Raw genomic sequence first — 20,075 nt, 5'->3', positions numbered from 1 at the left:
TGAATGACTATAAACTTTTCCTAACCAAGGCCAGATACAGGATGGGGATAACCCCAGATCATGCCCGTCGGCGTTTCAGAAACCAAAAGTGGAAACCAGAGGAGTCATTTCCCAAACACGCCTACTGCATTGCAAAAAACTATGAGGCCTGGCTAACAGGAAACAACATTCAAACCTTGGAAGAACTGAACCTCCTCATACAAATGGAGCAGTTCTTGGATGGTGTTCCTGAAGACATCACACGGTACATACAAGATGGAAACCCCAAGAATATCGCTGAGGCGGGGGAGATTGGAGCCAAATGGATGGAACTGGCAGAAAGCAAGAAAGCTACTGTCAAGGGGAACGATTACCCCAGGGGGCACACAGACCATAAACCCTACAACCGAGGACAGCCAAAGACCCCACATACCACCCAAGTAAAGCCACAGATACCCTACCCTTCAACCTCACCAGTCTCCAGTAACTCACCTTGGCCCAGTGACCCATCAGATGGAAGATGCTTTAAGTGTAATGAACTGGGACATATCAAGGCCAAGTGTCCCAAGAACACCATGCGAGTGCAATTCATTACACCACCATCACACCAAAGATCCCCAGGCCCGGATGCCTCTCAAATACCCTTGGAGCGAAGGGAAAATTTGAGAGTGGGCGGAAAGAAGGTTACTGCGTGGAGAGACACGGGGGCACAAGTGTCAGCTATCCACCAATCCTTCGTTGACCCCAAATTCATCAACCCAAAGGCCAAAGTTACAATTTACCCCTTCATGTCACAAGCTGTAGACTTGCCTACAGCTCAACTGCCTGTCCAGTACAAAGGCTGGTCAGGAATGTGGACTTTTGCAGTCTATGACAATTATCCTATCCCCATGCTACTGGGGGAAGACTTGGCCAACCAGGTGAGGCGGGCCAAGAGAGTGGGAATGGTTACACGTAGCCAAACCAGGCAAGCTTCCAGACCCATTTCTGTTCCTGAACCGTCCACAGAGGCCCCGTCTGTGTTACCAGAGACCCAGACAGAGGTAGTGGACCCGGATTCCATGCCTACCACTGAAACAGCCACAGCATCTCCAGTCCCAGGCCCGGAACTGGAACAGCAACCAGCACCAGCAAGTGCAACTACATCTTCAAACTCAACGCCAGAGGGCGCCAGCGAGCCAAAACTGGCAGAAGCACAAGACATCCATACCCAAAAGGCTCAGCCAGAGCCTGAAATACCCTCAGGTGCACCAGCGGAGAGCGGTACACCAGCAACGGAAACAACCCCATCACCTACATCGCTTCCAGAGGGACCAAGCCCAAGTCCACAGTCTGAGGAAGAACTGGTGACCCCAGTCTCAAGGGAACAGTTCCAGGCTGAGCAGGAAGCGGATGACAGCCTTCAGAAAGCTTGGGCGGCGGCACGGAGCACCCCACCGCCTCTCAGCTCTTCTAATCGATCCCGGTTTGTTATAGACCAAGGACTTTTATACAAGGAAATTCTTTCTGGTGGACACCGGGAAGAATGGCAGCCGCAAAAACAGTTGGTGGTTCCAACTAAGTACCGGGAGAAGCTCTTAAGCTTAGCCCATGATCATCCCAGTGGCCATGCTGGGGTGAACAGAACCAAGGACCGGTTGGGGAAGTCCTTCCACTGGGAGGGGATGGGCAAGGACGTTGCCAAGTATGTCCGGTCTTGTGAGGTATGCCAAAGAGTGGGAAAGCCTCAAGACCAGGTCAAGGCCCCTCTCCAGCCACTCCCCATAATTGAGGTCCCATTTCAGCGAGTAGCTGTGGATATTCTGGGCCCTTTCCCAAAAAAAACGCCCAGAGGAAGCAGTACGTACTGACTTTAGTGGACTTTGCTACCCGATGGCCAGAAGCAGTCGCTCTAGGCAACACCAGGGCTAACACTGTGTGCCTGGCCCTAACAGACATCTTTGCCAGAGTAGGTTGGCCCTGCGACATCCTTACAGATTCAGGGTCTAATTTCCTGGCAGGGACCATGGAAAAACTGTGGGAAACTCATGGGGTGAATCACTTGGTTGCCACCCCGTACCACCATCAAACCAATGGCCTGGTGGAAAGGTTCAATGGAACTTTGGGGGCCATGATACGAAAATTCATCAACGAATTCTCCAATAATTGGGACCTAGTGTTGCAGCAGTTGCTGTTTGCCTACAGGGCTGTACCACATCCCAGTTTAGGGTTTTCACCATTTGAACTTGTGTATGGTCACGAGGTTAAGGGGCCATTACAGTTGGTGAAGCAGCAATGGGAGGGGTTTACGCCTTCTCCAGGAACTAACATTCTGGACTTTGTAAGCAACCTACAAAGCACCCTCCGACACTCTTTAGCCCTTGCTAGAGAGAACCTAAAGGATGCTCAAGAAGAGCAAAAGGCCTGGTATGACAGACATGCCAGAGATCGGTCCTTCAAGGTAGGAGACCAGGTTATGGCCTTGAAGGCGCAACAGGCCCATAAGATGGAAGCATCATGGGAAGGGCCCTTCACGGTCCAAGAGCGCCTGGGAGCTGTAAACTACCTCATAGCATTTCCCAATTCCTCACTAAAGCCTAAAGTGTACCATGTTAATTCTCTCAAGCCTTTCTATTCCAGAGACTTACAGGTTTGTCAGTTTACAGTCCAGGGAGATGATGCTGAGTGGCCTGACGGTGTCTACTACGACGGGAAAAAAGACGGTGGCGTGGAAGAGGTGAACCTCTCAACCACCCTGGAACGTCTGCAGCGGCAACAAATCAAGGAGCTGTGCACTAGCTTCGCCCCATTGTTCTCAGCCACCCCAGGACGGACTGAACGGGCATACCACTCCATTGATACAGGTAATGCTCACCCAATCAGAACCCCACCCTACCGAGTGTCTCCTCATGCCCAAGCTGCTATAGAACGGGAGATCCAGAACATGCTACAGATGGGTATAATCCGCCCATCTTCCAGTGCATGGGCATCTCCAGTGGTTCTGGTACCCAAACCAGATGGGGGAAATACGCTTTTGCGTGGACTACCGTAAGCTAAATGCTGTAACTCGTCCGGACAACTATCCAATGCCACGTACCGATGAGCTATTGGAAAAGTTGGGACGTGCCCAGTTCATCTCTACAATAGACTTAACCAAGGGGTACTGGCAAGTACCGCTAGATGAACCTGCCAAGGAGAGGTCAGCATTCGTCACCCATGCGGGGGTGTATGAATTCAATGTCCTTCCTTTCGGCCTTCGAAATGCACCCGCCACCTTCCAGAGGCTGGTAGATGGTCTACTAGCTGGACTGGGAGAATTTGCAGTTGCCTACCTCGATGATGTGGCCATTTTTTCAGACTTCTGGCCCGAACACCTACTACACCTGGAAAAGGTCTTTGAGCGCATCAGGCAGGCAGGACTAACTGTTAAGGCCAAAAAGTGTCAAATAGGCCAAAACAGAGTGACTTACCTGGGGCACCAGGTGGGTCGAGGAACCATAAACCCCCTACAGGCCAAGGTGGATGCTATCCAAAAGTGGCCTGTCCCAAGGTCAAAGAAACAGGTCCAATCCTTCTTAGGCTTGGCCGGATACTACAGGCGATTTGTACCACACTACAGCCAAATCGCTGCCCCACTGACCGACCTGACCAAAAAGACCCAGCCAAATGCAGTTAAGTGGACTGATGAGTGTCAAAAGGCCTTTACCCAACTTAAGGCAACGCTCATGTCTGACCCTGTGCTCAGGGCCCCGGATTTCGACAAGCCATTCCTAGTAACCACCGATGCATCTGAGCGTGGTATAGGAGCAGTGCTCATGCAGGAAGCAACAGATCACAACTTCCATCCTGTCGTGTTTCTCAGCAAGAAACTGTCTGAGAGGGAAAGTCACTGGTCAGTCAGTGAAAAGGAATGCTATGCCATTGTGTACGCCCTGGAAAAGCTACGCCCATATGTTTGGGGACGGCGGTTCCAACTACAAACTGACCATGCTGCACTAAAGTGGCTTCATACTGCCAAGGGGAACAACAAGAAACTTCTTCGTTGGAGTTTAGCTCTCCAAGATTTTGATTTTGAAATTCAACACATCACAGGAGCTTCTAACAAAGTAGCTGATGCACTCTCCCGTGAGAGTTTCCCAGAATTCAGTAGTTAAAAAGTTTTCTTAAAATGTAGAAGTCTGTTAGTTATATACTTAGTAGTATATGTAAAGGTGCATGTGTTGTATTAATCTGTTTATTTTCAAGTTCTAGAAGGAAATCGCCGCCAGTGAGCTTCCCCACTGTCTGCAATTTGGGGGGCGTGTCATAAACAGATAGCTAAGGGTTAATGTCTCTTTCACCTGAAGCACCTGACCAGAGGACCAATCAGGAAACCGGATTTTTTCAACTTTGGGTGGAGGGAATTGAGTGTCTAAGGTCTTTGTTTTCTGGCTGCCTGCTTTCTCTGAGCTTTGGAGAAGTAGTTCTACTTTCTAGTCTTCTGTTTCTAAGTGTAAGGACAAAGAAATCAGATAGTAAGTTATATGGTTTCTTTTCTTTGGTATTTGCATGAATATAAGTGCTGGAGTGCTTTGATTTGTATTCTTTTTGAATAAGGCTGTTTATTCAATATTCTTTTAAGAAATTGCCCTGTATTGTGTCATCTTAATACAGAGAGACTATTTGTATTTTTTCTTTCTTTTTTTATATAAAGCTTTCTTTTAAGACCTGTTGGAGTTTTTCTTTACTGCAGGGAAATTGAGTCTGTACTCACCAGGGAATTGGTGGGAGGAAGAAATCAGGGGAGATCTGTGTGTGTTGAAGTGGCTAGCCTGATTTTGCATTCCCTCTGGGTGAAGAGGAAAGTACTTTTTGTTTCCAGGATTGGGAACAGAGAGGGAGATTCACTCTGTTTGGATTCACAGAGCTTGTGTCTGTGTATCTCTCCAGGAGCACCTGGAGGGGGGAAGGGAAAAAGGATTATTTCCCTTTGTTGTGAGACTCAAGGGATTTGGGTCTTGGGGTCCCCAGGGAAGGTTTTTCAGGGGGACCAGAGTGCCCCAAAACACTCTAATTTTTTGGGTGGTGGCAGCAGGTACCAGGTCCAAGCTGGTAACTAAGCTTGGAGGTTTTCATGCTAACCCCCATATTTTGGACGCTAAGGTCCAAATCTGGGACCTAGGTTATTACACATTGAGAAATACCCCTTTTGGTTAATGTATTCGGAGGCTAGGTGGGTTGGTGCCAGACTAGGAATATGCGTCCCATCTATCGCCCCTCCTCAGTTAGGGAAACCCATTTGTTCAAAGCCAGCCACAATGTCATGCACGTTACCCAGAGTCATGGTTCTTCTGAGCAGGACGTGATTAATGGCCCTGCAACCTTGCATCAACACAATTCCAACTGTCCACTTTCCCACTCCAAACTGGTTAGCGACCGATCAGTAGCTGTCTGGAATTGCCAGCTTCCAGACTGCAATAGCCACCCACTTCTCCACCGGCAGGGCAGCGCTCAATCTTGTGTCCTTGCACTGCAGGGTGGGGGTGAGCTCTTGCACATAGTTCCATGAAAGTGGCTTTTCTCATCTGAAAGTTCTGCAGCCACTGATCATCAGCTCAGACCAGGGGTAGGCAACCTTTCAGCAGTGGTGTGCCGAGTCTTCATTTATACCCTCTAATTTAAGGCTTCGCGTGCCAGTAATGCATTTTAACATTTTTTAGAAGGCCTCGCTATAATCTATATTATATAACCAAACTACTGTTATATGTAAAGTAAACAAGGTTTTCAAAATGTTTCAGAAGCTTTATTTAAAATTAAATTAAAATGCAGATCTTATTAGTTTAGTGTGATCCTTGCCCTTGCTTTTCCTTGCTGAGTTTTCCAATATCGGGCGCATATTTGGATACTTTAAGCTGGACACAGGCTTCTGAGTGATCACTTGTTAACCGGCTCCGAGAGGGACAGAGGACAGATTTCATGTGTGAAAATACCTGTTCACACAGGTATGTGGATCCAAATGCTGAAAGCATTGGAAAAGCAATTTTCTTCAAACAGTTAAATTTCACTGGCAGAGATGTCCAGCAGGTCAGAATAGAGGCCCCATGATCTCTCTTGGTGGCTTCAAGTGTGCTCCGCAGATCCACAGACTTTGATGTCCTCAATTCTGAGCTTTTTAACTGAATGAGTTGCATTTCAAAATCTTCAACACCCATCCACTGAAATACAGACAAATCCAAGTTGCTTTCGTTGAACTTTTCAGGTTTAATTAGAAAAGAAAGCATTGGGCTAAAGCCCTGGAAATCTTGAAATCTGTCAGAAAATTCTGATTCCAGTTCTTGGATGTACTTTCCAATCTCATCAACATTGACAGTGCAACATGTCGATAGCTCTTTTATGAGTTGGAAATAGCGGAAAGTAGAAGTTTGAATATCCCTGGAAAAAACTGCTAGTTTCACAACAAATGCTTTCCAGGCTTCATAAAGATCCAGAACTGTTTGCTCTGAACCATGGAGACGGAGGTTGAGTTCATTTAGGTGAGCGGTGATATCAGTTAGAAACATGAGCTTACACAGCCATTTGTCATCATCCAGTTCGGGGTAGTTTTGTTCTTTTTCCGACAAAAAGGCCTTGATTGCATCAAAACAGTTTACAAAGCACACCAAAACCTTGCCATGACTTAGCCACCAAATGTTGCTGTGAAGTGGGATGTCGTTATAAGCACTGTCCATCTCTTCTAGCAGTGCTTGAAATTGTCTGTGAGTTAGAAAGCAGTTTGAGCAAGAAGGAAATTCACAATTTGCACCACTGTATTCATCACATTATTAAGCTCTGAATTAGAAATTTTAGCACACAGGTTTTCTTGATGGATGATAACGTGAAATTTGACTGTCGGATGGCCAATTTGGTCTTCAAGCAACTTTACAAATCCCTTCTGTTTTCCGACCATGGCAGGAGCACCATCTGTGGTCACACAAAATATTTTTCTGATATCAACTCCTCGTTCTTCAAAATAGTTTACAAAACTTTCCAGTATATCTTCCCCCTTTGTTGTGCCATGCAGGGGTTTTAGGCAACAAAGTTCCTCTTGGATTTCATTGGAAACACAGTATCTTGCAACAACAGCCAAACATGGAACGTCGTTTATATCCACACTCTCATCAACTGCAACACTAAACACTGCTGTGTCTTTCAATGCAGTCGTCTACTTTTCCTTAATGTTTTCTGCCATTTCACTTATGCGTCTCTCAACTGTTCTGGCAGAGATGGGCAGTTCTTTTATTCTAGATATGATTGTATCTTTATTTGGCAAATCATTGAACAAAATCTCCGAACTGCTGAGAAAAACTTCTTTTATATATTCCCCATCTGTAAACGGCTTTCCAGTTTATGCAATGCACTGTGCAGTCTTATAACTTCCTTCTGTAGCTTGATTTTTACTTACATTTAAGCTTTTAAAAACACTGGTTTGCTTCTCATAGGCTGCTATTGCCTTTTTGATTGATTCAGTCTTGTCTGCTTCGTCAAGAAAAGTTTTCTTGTGCTTCGTTTCAAAATGTCGTCGAACACTTGACGTGCGACAAACAACACTTTCATAACAGAAAGCACAAATAGCACAGTCCTTCTTTTCAATAAACCCAAATGTGTCTGTCCAAGCAGGCTGAAATGATCGGACATCTAGCTTCACTTTCTTAGGAGCTGCCATTTTGTCAAATGTTCCCTTCAACTCTTAGTGGGGAAAAAAATGTCGATAGAAGGCAGGCACAAGGTCAAACGCAGTGTGGTTCGAGATAAGCAATTTTAAGATGGAAGTGCTGAGCTGCACCCTCTCTTCCCTTGTGTGCAACCCTCACTGACCCAGGCTGGGAACAGTGGGCCACAGCAGTGAGGCTGCAGAGCAGTGATCCAAGACCAGGAGAAGAGCCCAGGGTGGCCTGCAGGGACTCCAGGCCAGAAAGCAGGCTGAGCAGGGCTGGAGATCTAGACCGGCTGGCAGGAGGTCAGCAACTGGAACCCCAGATTGGAAGCTGAGGTGAGTGAACTGGCAGGAGGTAGCTGAGGTGAGTGAGCTGGCCCCGGTAGGGCTGAGCAGGGCCACAGGCCTCGACCCTGTCTGGAAGGATGCCTGCACAACGTAAGTGGGGCTGCCGCAGGGGGGACTCCGGCTGGCAAGGGACCAGCAGCGGGAATCACAGAGTGGCTGCAGGCTGAATGGCTCAGCCCGCTGCCGCTCTGGGGTTTCAGCCACGGGCTCCTGCCAGCTGGGGTTGACATAACCTTAGTCCCAGATTTGGACCTTAGCGTCCAAAATATGGGGGTTAGCATGAAAACCTCCAAGCTTAGTTACCAGCTTGGACCTGGTACCTGCTGCCACCACCCAAAAAATTAGAGTGTTTTGGGGCACTCTGGTCCCCCTGAAAAACCTTCCCTGGGGACCCCAAGACCCAAATCCCTTGAGTCTCACAACAAAGGGAAATAATCCTTTTTCCCTTCCCCCCTCCAGGTGCTCCTGGAGAGATACACAGACACAAGCTCTGTGAAACTACACAGAGAGACTCCCCCTCTCTGTTCCCAATCCTGGAAACAAAAAGTACTTTCCTATTCCCCCAGAGGGAATGCAAAATCAGGCTAGCGATCCAACACACAAATCTCCCCTTGATTTCTTCCTCCCACCAATTCCCTGGTGAGTACAGACTCAATTTCCCTGAAGTAAAGAAAAACTCCAACAGGTCTTAAAAGAAAGCTTTATATAAAAAGAAAGAAAAATACATACAAATGTTCTCTCTGTATTAGATGATACAACACAGGGTCGATTGCTTAAAAGAATATTGAATAAACAGCCTTATTCAAAAGAAGAATACAAATCAAAGCACTCCAGCACTTATATTCATGCAAATACCAAAGAAAAGAAACCATATAACTTACTATCTGATCTCTTTGTCCTTACACTTAGAAACAGAAGATTAGAAAATAGAACTACTTCTCCAAAGCTCAGAGAAAGCAGGCAGCCAGAAAACAAAGACAAAAACACTCAATTCCCTCCACCCAAAGTTGAAAAAATCCGGTTTCCTGATTGGTCCTCTGGTCAGGTGCTTCAGGTGAAAGAGACATTAACCCTTAGCTATCTGTTTATGACACGCCCCCCAAATTGCAGACAGTGGGGAAGCTCACTGGCGGCGATTTCCTTCTAGAACTTGAAAATAAACAGATTAATACAACACATACACCTTTACATATACTCCTAAGTATATAACTAACAGACTTCTACATTTTAAGAACACTTTTTAACTACTGAATTCTGGGAAACTCTCACGGGAGAGTGCATCAGCAACTTTATTAGAAGCTCCTGTGATGTGTTGAATTTCAAAATCAAAATATTGGAGAGCTAAACTCCAACGAAGAAGTTTCTTGTTGTTCCCCTTGGCAGTATGAAGCCACTTTAGTGCAGCATGGTCAGTTTGTAGTTGGAACCGCCGTCCCCAAACATATGGGCGTAGCTTTTCCAGGGCGTACACAATGGCATAGCATTCCTTTTCACTGACTGACCAGTGACTTTCCCTCTCAGACAGTTTCTTACTGAGAAACACGACAGGATGGAAGTTGTGATCTGTTGCTTCCTGCATGAGCACTGCTCCTATACCACGCTCAGATGCATCCGTGGTTACTAGGAATGGCTTGTCAAAGTCCGGGGCCCTGAGCACAGGGTCAGACATGAGCGTTGCCTTAAGTTGGGTAAAGGCCTTTTGACACTCATCAGTCCACTTAACTGCATTTGGCTGGGTCTTTTTGGTCAGGTCGGTCAGTGGGGCAGCGATTTGGCTGTAGTGGGGTACAAATCGCCTGTAGTATCCGGCCAAGCCTAAGAAGGATTGGACCTGCTTCTTGGACCGTGGGACAGGCCACTTTTGGATAGCATCTACCTTGGCCTGTAGGGGGTTTATGGTTCCTCGACCCACCTGGTGCCCCAGGTAAGTTACTCTGTTTTGGCCTATTTGACACTTTTTGGCCTTAACAGTTAGTCCTGCCTGCCTGATGCGCTCAAAGACCTTTTCCAGGTGTAGTAGGTGTTCGGGCCAGGAGTCTGAAAAAATGGCCACATCATCGAGGTAGGCAACTGCAAATTCTCCCAGTCCAGCTAGTAGACCATCTACCAGCCTCTGGAAGGTGGCGGGTGCATTTCGAAGGCCGAAAGGAAGGACATTGAATTCATACACCCCCGCATGGGTGACGAATGCTGACCTCTCCTTGGCAGGTTCATCTAGCGGTACTTGCCAGTACCCCTTGGTTAAGTCTATTGTAGAGATGAACTGGGCCCGTCCCAACTTCTCCAATAGCTCATCGGTGCGTGGCATTGGATAGTTGTCCGGACGAGTTACCGCATTTAGCTTACGGTAGTCCACGCAAAAGCGTATTTCCCCATCTGGTTTGGGTACCAGAACCACTGGAGATGCCCATGCACTGGTAGATGAGCGGATTATACCCATCTGTAGCATGTTCTGGATCTCCCGTTCTATAGCAGCTTGGGCATGAGGAGACACTCGGTAGGGTGGGGTTCTGATTGGGTGAGCATTACCTGTATCAATGGAGTGGTATGCCCGTTCAGTCCGTCCTGGGGTGGCTGAGAACAATGGGGCGAAGCTAGTGCACAGCTCCTTGATTTGTTGCCGCTGCAGACGTTCCAGGGTGGTTGAGAGGTTCACCTCTTCCACGCCACCGTTTTTTTTCCCGTCGTAGTAGACACCATCAGGCCACTCAGCATCATCTCCCTGGACTGTAAACTGACAAACCTGTAAGTCTCTGGAATAGAAAGGCTTGAGAGAATTAACATGGTACACTTTAGGCTTTAGTGAGGAATTGGGAAATGCTATGAGGTAGTTTACAGCTCCCAGGCGCTCTTGGACCGTGAATGGCCCTTCCCATGATGCTTCCATCTTATGGGTCTGTTGCGCCTTCAAGACCATAACCTGGTCTCCTACCTTGAAGGAACGTTCTCTGGCATGTCTGTCATACCAGGCCTTTTGCTCTTCTTGAGCATCTTTTAGGTTCTCTCTAGCAAGGGCTAAAGAGTGTCGGAGGGTGCTTTGTAGGTTGCTTACAAAGTCCAGAATGTTAGTTCCTGGAGAAGGCGTAAACCCCTCCCATTGCTGCTTCACCAACTGTAATGGCCCCTTAACCTCGTGACCATACACAAGTTCAAATGGTGAAAACCCTAAACTGGGATGTGGTACAGCCCTGTAGGCAAACAGCAACTGCTGCAACACTAGGTCCCAATTATTGGAGAATTCGTTGATGAATTTTCGTATCATGGCCCCCAAAGTTCCATTGAACCTTTCCACCAGGCCATTGGTTTGATGGTGGTACGGGGTGGCAACCAAGTGATTCACCCCATGAGTTTCCCACAGTTTTTCCATGGTCCCTGCCAGGAAATTAGACCCTGAATCTGTAAGGATGTCGGAGGGCCAACCTACCCTGGCAAAGATGTCTGTTAAGGCCAGGCACACAGTGTTAGCCCTGGTGTTGCCTAGAGCTACTGCTTCCGGCCATCGGGTAGCAAAGTCCACTAAAGTCAGTACGTACTGCTTTCCTCTGGGCGTCTTTTTTGGGAAAGGGCCCAGAATATCCACAGCTACTCACTGAAATGGGACCTCAATTATGGGGAGTGGCTGGAGAGGGGCCTTGACCTGGTCTTGAGGCTTTCCCACTCTTTGGCATACCTCACAAGACCGGACATACTTGGCAACGTCCTTGCCCATCCCCTCCCAGTGGAAGGACTTCCCCAACCGGTCCTTGGTTCTGTTCACCCCAGCATGGCCACTGGGATGATCATGGGCTAAGCTTAAGAGCTTCCCCCGGTACTTAGTTGGAACCACCAACTGTTTGTGCGGCTGCCATTCTTCCCGGTGTCCACCAGAAAGAATTTCCTTGTATAAAAGTCCTTGGTCTATAACAAACCGGGATCGATTAGAAGAGCTGAGAGGCGGTGGGGTGCTCCGTGCCGCCGCCCAAGCTTTCTGAAGGCTGTCATCCGCTTCCTGCTCAGTCTGGAACTGTTCCCTTGAGGCTGGGGTCACCAGTTCTTCCTCAGACTGTGGACTTGGGCTTGGTCCCTCTGGAAGCGATGTAGGTAATGGGGTTGTTTCCGTTGCTGGTGAACCGCTCTCCGCTGGTGCACCTGAGGGTATTTCAGGCTCTGGCTGAGCCTTTTGGGTATGGCTGTCTTTGGCTTCTGCCAGTTCTGGCTCGCTGGCGCCCTCTGGCGTTGAGTTTGAAGATGTGGTTGCACTTGCTGGTGCTGGTTGCTGTTCCAGTTCCGGGCCTGGGACTGGAGATGCTGTGGCTGTTTCAGTGGTTGGCATGGAATCCGGGTCCACTACCTCTGTCTGGGTCTCTGGTAACACAGACGGGGCCTCTGTGGACGGCTCAGGAACAGGAATGGGTCTGGAAGCTTGCCTGGTTTGGCTACGTGTAACCATTCCCACTCTCTTGGCCCGCCTCACCTGGTTGGCCAAGTCTTCCCCCAGTAGCATGGGGATAGGATAATTGTCATAGACTGCAAAAGTCCACATTCCTGACCAGCCTTTGTACTGGACAGGCAGTTGAGCTGTAGGCAAATCTACAGCTTGTGACACGAAGGGGTAAATTGTAACTTTGGCCTTTGGGTTGATGAATTTGGGGTCAACGAAGGATTGGTGGATAGCTGACACTTGTGCCCCCGTGTCTCTCCACGCAGTAACCTTCTTTCCGCCCACTCTCAAATTTTCCCTTCGCTCCAAGGGTATTTGAGAGGCATCCGGGCCTGGGGATCTTTGGTGTGATGGTGGTGTAATGAATTGCACTCGCATGGTGTTCTTGGGACAGTTGGCCTTGATATGTCCCAGTTCATTACACTTAAAGCATCTTCCATCTGATGGGTCACTGGGCCGAGGTGAGTTACTGGAGACTGGTGAGGTTGAAGGGTAGGGTATCTGTGGCTTTACTTGGGTGGTATGTGGGGTCTTTGGCTGTCCTCGGTTGTAGGGTTTATGGTCTGTGTGCCCCCTGGGGTAATCGTTCCCCTTGACAGTAGCTTTCTTGCTTTCTGCCAGTTTCATCCATTTGGCTCCAATCTCCCCCGCCTCAGCGATATTCTTGGGGTTTCCATCTTGTATGTACCGTGTGATGTCTTCAGGAACACCATCCAAGAACTGCTCCATTTGTATGAGGAGGTTCAGTTCTTCCAAGGTTTGAATGTTGTTTCCTGTTAGCCAGGCCTCATAGTTTTTTGCAATGTAGTAGGCGTGTTTGGGAAATGACACCTCTGGTTTCCACTTTTGGGTTCTGAAGCGCCGACGGGCATGATCTGGGGTTATCCCCATCCTGTATCTGGCCTTGGTTAGAAAAAGTTTATAGTCATTCATTTGCTGCTTAGGCATTTCAGCTGCCACCTCTGCTAAAGGTCCACTGAGCTGTGACCTCAATTCTACCATGTACTGGTCTTCGGGAATCTTGTACCCAAGACAAGCTCTTTCAAAATTTTCCAAGAAGGCCTCGGTGTCATCACCTGCCTTGTAGGTGGGAAATTTCCTGTGCTGTGGAGCAATAATTGGCGCCGGGTTGTTAGGGTTGGCTGGCACATGCAGCCCAGCTTTTGCCAACTCCAGTTCATGTTTCCTCTGTTTTTCCTTCTCTTCCATTTCTTTTTGTTGCTTTTCCATTTCTCGGCGGTGGGCCAACTCTTCTTCTGCTTGTTTCCTTCGGTAGGCCACCTCTTCTTCTTCTAGTTTTCTTTTGTGTGCTGCCTCCTTGGCTGCCTCTTTGGCTGCCTGTTCTCTTTGGTAGGCTGCCTCTTTGATCTGTTCTTCTCTTTCTTTCATCTCCATCTCTTTTTGTTTTATTTCCAGTTGTCGCCTGTGTTCAGCTTCTTTGATTTGTTCTTCGGCGTCAATTTTTGCCTTAGAAGTCATGGTTCCTGTTTTCTTGTGTTGGGGTGCCCTCCGGTGTTTATCTTCTGAACTGCAGGCTCTGTTCCCTCCTGGAGTCTGCCTAGCAACAGTGCTTTTTTCCTTTTCTCTCTCTAGCTAATGTTCAATGAAGGGAAACCAGAAAAACCACTTTATTTGCATGCCTATAAGTGCTGGTACTTGACTCCTAATGGGAGGGCTATTGCATGACAAAAGACCCTTAACATGCAAGCCACAAACTGCCACAGAGAGCAGAAAAAAAAATTCTCTCTGGTTCCCTTTTAAAACCAACTGTTTCTCTCTGCTAAAAAGCCCTTAGCAGAGAAGAGAAAAATAAAATATTTCCACTGGCTTCTGGATTCTGTCTATATCCTCCCACCACTGCCACTCATGACATAACCTTAGTCCCAGATTTGGACCTTAGCGTCCAAAATATGGGGGTTAGCATGAAAACCTCCAAGCTTAGTTACCAGCTTGGACCTGGTACCTGCTGCCACCACCCAAAAAATTAGAGTGTTTTGGGGCACTCTGGTCCCCCTGAAAAACCTTCCCTGGGGACCCCAAGACCCAAATCCCTTGAGTCTCACAACAAAGGGAAATAATCCTTTTTCCCTTCCCCCCTCCAGGTGCTCCTGGAGAGATACACAGACACAAGCTCTGTGAAACTACACAGAGAGACTCCCCCTCTCTGTTCCCAATCCTGGAAACAAAAAGTACTTTCCTATTCCCCCAGAGGGAATGCAAAATCAGGCTAGCGATCCAACACACAAATCTCCCCTTGATTTCTTCCTCCCACCAATTCCCTGGTGAGTACAGACTCAATTTCCCTGAAGTAAAGAAAAACTCCAACAGGTCTTAAAAGAAAGCTTTATATAAAAAGAAAGAAAAATACATACAAATGTTCTCTCTGTATTAGATGATACAACACAGGGTCGATTGCTTAAAAGAATATTGAATAAACAGCCTTATTCAAAAGAAGAATACAAATCAAAGCACTCCAGCACTTATATTCATGCAAATACCAAAGAAAAGAAACCATATAACTTACTATCTGATCTCTTTGTCCTTACACTTAGAAACAGAAGATTAGAAAATAGAACTACTTCTCCAAAGCTCAGAGAAAGCAGGCAGCCAGAAAACAAAGACAAAAACACTCAATTCCCTCCACCCAAAGTTGAAAAAATCCGGTTTCCTGATTGGTCCTCTGGTCAGGTGCTTCAGGTGAAAGAGACATTAACCCTTAGCTATCTGTTTATGACAGGGGTCTCAGTCCCTTGCCAGCCTGGGGTTCCTTCCCCCAAGCCAGCAGTGGGTGCTGAGTGGGACTGGCAGAGGGTCCCCGGCTGGCAGGAGCCGGCGGCAGAAAGCGCCAGAGCGGCTGCGGGCTGAGCCGCTCAGCCCACCCTGGGTGCCATTAAAAATTGGCTTGCATGCCACAGGTTGCCAACCCCTGCTGTAGTGGATGCACCTCTCTCAGCTATCATGATTTTAGTGGGCCATTGTAATTCTGAGCACTAGGAACTGTGGCATTCTGCATTTGGGACAAACATGAGGTCTGAGCCTTGATTATTTTATTTCTGTAAATGTAATTTGATGTTTCTAGGTGCTGGGTGAGAATACGTTGTTCTGTCCTCACCAAACGTAACTAGAGTTCTCCGTGGAAAGGAGCAGAAAATGGCAGGCACTGATTTCCTCAGAAATGGAGAAGAATGGTTTAATTTCAATTTTCATGTATGTACCTCTAGCAATTCTTCCTTTTCTCCCTTTACTGGGGACTCTGCCCCTGAAACATTGCCAAAGCTGTTGAGAGGCCTAGTATATGGATTGATCTTTGCCTTCCTCGTCTCTTTATTTCAGGTCCTGCCTACTATCAGTAGCAGCCACTACACCCAAATTTTGCAGCAAAGCTAATTATTCTACAAAGGGGGAATTATGAAGCAATTAACGGGAACGGGGCATAAAAGCATAACATCACAGCTGTCTCCCTCTTTCAAGCCTCAGCACAGTGCTTAATTTGTGCCAGAGCTTGCCAGGGCTGACGCCTGGCACCTCTAGACTTGGCAGTTCCTGGCTCCAGCACCTCTGGCCTTGCTACATCAGTTAGGAATGTAAAAAAATTACTAGAGCCCCAACACCACATTCATTACAAATTAAACACTGCCTCACCCTGTCTCTTGTGGATCCATCTGCCATTGGCGGCCCCCATCCTCCAAAACTAGCCACCCACTCCCTCCTCCTGTGGCAGTGCTAAGATCTGCCCAAGGAGCGCTCTGCTTCAGTGCACCTCAGGGGTTGTGCAGCTAGGGAAAATGGCTGCTAGGCAGAACTCCATGCAGTGCAGTCTGCAAGTCTCTGGTATTCCCTGAAGTACTGCAGTCCTTCCATCACTAGTTACCCCTATTCCTCCAGATAGCCACACAAAATCCCACTCTTCTTTATAGCTTTGGCTGGTAAAATGATTGTGCTTCTTCTCTATTTCAGAGGCACACCTCACTACAATCCTCCACATTTCTGTTACCTCTAGACTGTTCTACCACAATGCTGCACTCTGACTGGGACTCGTAAAACCCATGCAAATGCTTCTGCTAGTACATAATGCAGGTAATCAGCTTCTGAACATGGCACATATTACATCCTGGTATACAGGGAAGATCATATTACACAAATAGGCTGCCTGTGCAAATGGGTTCCAGTTTATTAGCTTGCCTTTAACACAACAGATGTTTGGAATCGAAGTATCAGTGTTTATTTCTCACCTTCCTTCCTTTTTTGTATTCAGACAGCTTTAGCTTTTAAATCAGTTTTAGCTTTTAAATCCCATCTGAAAGAATTTTTATTTGATGTTGCTTTTAATTGTGCTGAATCGTTAAGCACTGTGGAACTTCTGTGAAGGACACTGTCAAAACAGACAGACGCACACACAAATGTACCCAATGAAGGACAAGATGTTTTCTGTCGAAATCAGGAAAAGACAGCATGGGGAAAATTTATGGGGAAAATGCAGCAACTTTCAAAGCACTGTGATAGAATGAAATTGTGTTATTTGATGGACGGAAGGCTCACTAACTAAGCAAGAAGGAATCGGGGTGCTGATACAATTTGTATAGTGGTGAGGGCTGAGAATCACTGAACTAAATTATAAACTCTGGATATGATGGAAATCACTTCAAGCCAACGGGTGGGGCAGCACCCCTAGTTCCAGCACCTATCGAAAGAACAGCATTTAGTGAATATTAATGGTAAAGAGAATAAAGCCTCTATCTGCTGTCATATTGTATAGTGATACTCTGCTGTCAAAGTATTGTCCTCAGATGAAACCACAATTATTGATGCTCTGTGTTTGGGATGATAATGTAGATAACTAGTATTAATTTTATGCTCTCTGTGTGAGTACAGTATAATTTATTATACAATACATACTGTTATATTATTATAAATTATAATCTAATTTATACCAGACACACACTGTATCAAGTGGGATGTACATGCTAATGCTTTCAATTGTACATTATATTTATTTATTATAGTATATTAAAACAGCTCCTAAGGCCAGAAGGGACCACTGTGATCACCTAGTCTGACCTCCTGCATAACACAGGCCATAGAACCACAGCAAAATAATTCCTGTTTGAGCTAGAGCATTAGTATAGATCGATACACTACATAAGAGCTAACTAACACAATGATATACATAGTATAAAGTGGAATGTACATGCTAATTATTTGTATTATACATATATATTAACATAAAGTATTGAAATTACCTAGTGCTCTGTTCGTTTACTAGTGAATCCTCACAATAGGAGGCAGAGTAAGTCTTGTCTTCATTTTACAAAGAGAGAAACTGAGAAGAGAGATGCAGATGTGATAGAGACACTCCACTGTCTTATGCTTTATGTAGTCACATGAGGCTTGATCCAAAACCTAATGAAGACTCCCAAGAATTCAGTGGACTTTGGACTAGGCAAAATGAGTGCTCTCAGATGCACCTGTGTGCAAAATGGGTATGAAATGCTACTAAGTCAGAATGGAAGCATTTCTCTCCCATTCTCCTCTGGTGTGAATGACTACACAAGGCACAGAGCAGGAGAGAATCAAGCCCAAAATGTCTGTCCCAAGGTTACAAATAGAGCTGGTACTAGAATGAAGGATCAGATCGCAGGAGTTCCTCCTTGCCTGTTTTGTTCTCAGGCCGCAAACCCAAGCTGAATTTCTGGCAGCCATCCATATAGGCAGTGAAAGGGTGGAATAGTAATATCTAATATGCAGGCTGCACTTCTCTTCAGAAAAAGGTCACTTGGAAGACAGAGAAATAGAAGAACTCTTCTGGATATTTTTTCACCTAATTAGGCAACTTTGCATCTGTAATCATTGTCGTTTGCAATTGCATTATCCTGGGGATTTACCTAAGGAGAAAATTCAATATCAGGATATTAGGAAGTTAAAAAATGCATTACAATCTTGCTATAGCTGGCAATATGCTTACTGTAGCTGCTGGTTGCGGGGAGGGAGAACTGGCTATTTTAAAATAAAAAGTATTATTAATTTTTTCTCTTATATAGGGTCCTGAAGTCATGTTCATTGGTGACACAACTTAGCTCTGGTCTACGCTGGGGAGAGGATCGATCTAAGTTAAACAACTTCAGCTACATGAATAACGTAGCTGACATTGACGTACTTAGATCAACTTACCGTGGTGTCTTCACCACGGTAAGTCGACTGCTGCCACTCCCTCATCGACTCTGCCTGTGCTTCTTGCAGTGCTGGAGTACAGGAGTCAATGGGAGAGCGCTTGGGATTTGATTTATCGCATCTAGACTATACTCAATAAATTGATCCCCGCTGGATCGATCACTGCCCGCCAATCGGGCGGGTAGTGTAGACATACCCTTAGTATCACACAATCTAACTATAAGAAAGTTTCTTCCAATCTGGGGATGGGAACCTCATGAGCGGGCACCAGGATTGTTCATGGGACAACACAAAATAACAGTGTAGGAAAAAGGGAGGTGCAACTCATATCTGTAGGCTACAGCTGGCGTGAAGATTACAATGCCCTCCTAATCAGTGAACTAATATCAGGATTGTGACAGAAAAACAGTTCCAAGAGGTTTAATTTTATAGTACTGAAGTCACTGGAGTTACTTCAGATTTGAGAACACAAATTGGCCTTACATATTTATCACTTTACTGCACAATCATGAAATGGTCAATGATGGAACTGATAACAAAGGAAGCAAGGAATGAATGGAAACATCCCATTGTTGGCCTGCAGGTATTGAGGGCCTACTGTGTTAGTTTATTTTTAAAAGATACTAGACACCGAACAGGACAATCTAAATTTTTTTTATTGGTGAAAAGATTCTGTTGAAACAATCCTGAGAAACAAAGAAGTGGAAATCTGTTCAAACAGGGTTACTGTATTCTGCTCAAATCCATCTTAATCCAGCTTTTTTTTTAGCAATGTGTTAATTTTTAAGGCAGTTATTATTTTAAGATCTATGTTTTTGTCTATCTATTATTCAGAAATGTCAGCCCTCTACAATTACAGAAAAATGGGCTTTAATTCTGTTAGAGCAAATGGTTGGGAAACCAGCCACAGAGCAGCATGAGATATGAAGTATTTATTTTGGTTCCTTAAAGTGTTGCACAAATTAGACTTCTAAAGACTGTTAGATGAGATCCAGCAAGACTCGAGGGAAACAGGATAGTCCATCGCAAAGAACATTGGGCCACGTTCTCCTCTGTCTTGGTCCCTGGGTAGTCATTTATTCCTGTGTAAAGTGGGTTTAAAATGCTACCTAACCAAAATTGTACTATTGTGCACTCATTTTACACAGGTGTAAATGATGGCACAAGGTGCAAGCCTGTTGAGTATCAGGTCTACTGATATATATCTGTATATAGCCTGGCTGGTAATTTCCATCTTGCCTCCCAAAATAGGATTGTTACAATGTGCGCTACATGAGTCCAGTTAGAAACTTGAAGTATGAATTGTGGCTACCAACTTTATAAAGGGATATTTGTCATGGGTAGCATGTTACCCTGATACTCTATGATCTTCATTAGTTTCCAGTTTGTTTTGGGGTACCATTTAATGTATAAATCCTTCAATAGGTTGAGTTCAGGTTACCTTAGAGATGGCCTTTCTGCTCGTATGAGACCATGCCACTTAGAATCATAGAATATCAGGGTTGGAAG

The sequence above is a fragment of the Gopherus flavomarginatus genome, chromosome 2, assembly GCF_025201925.1.
Source record: "Gopherus flavomarginatus isolate rGopFla2 chromosome 2, rGopFla2.mat.asm, whole genome shotgun sequence".
NCBI classification, from domain to species: Eukaryota; Metazoa; Chordata; order Testudines; family Testudinidae; genus Gopherus; species Gopherus flavomarginatus.
This window is presented reverse-complemented; position numbering follows the sequence as displayed.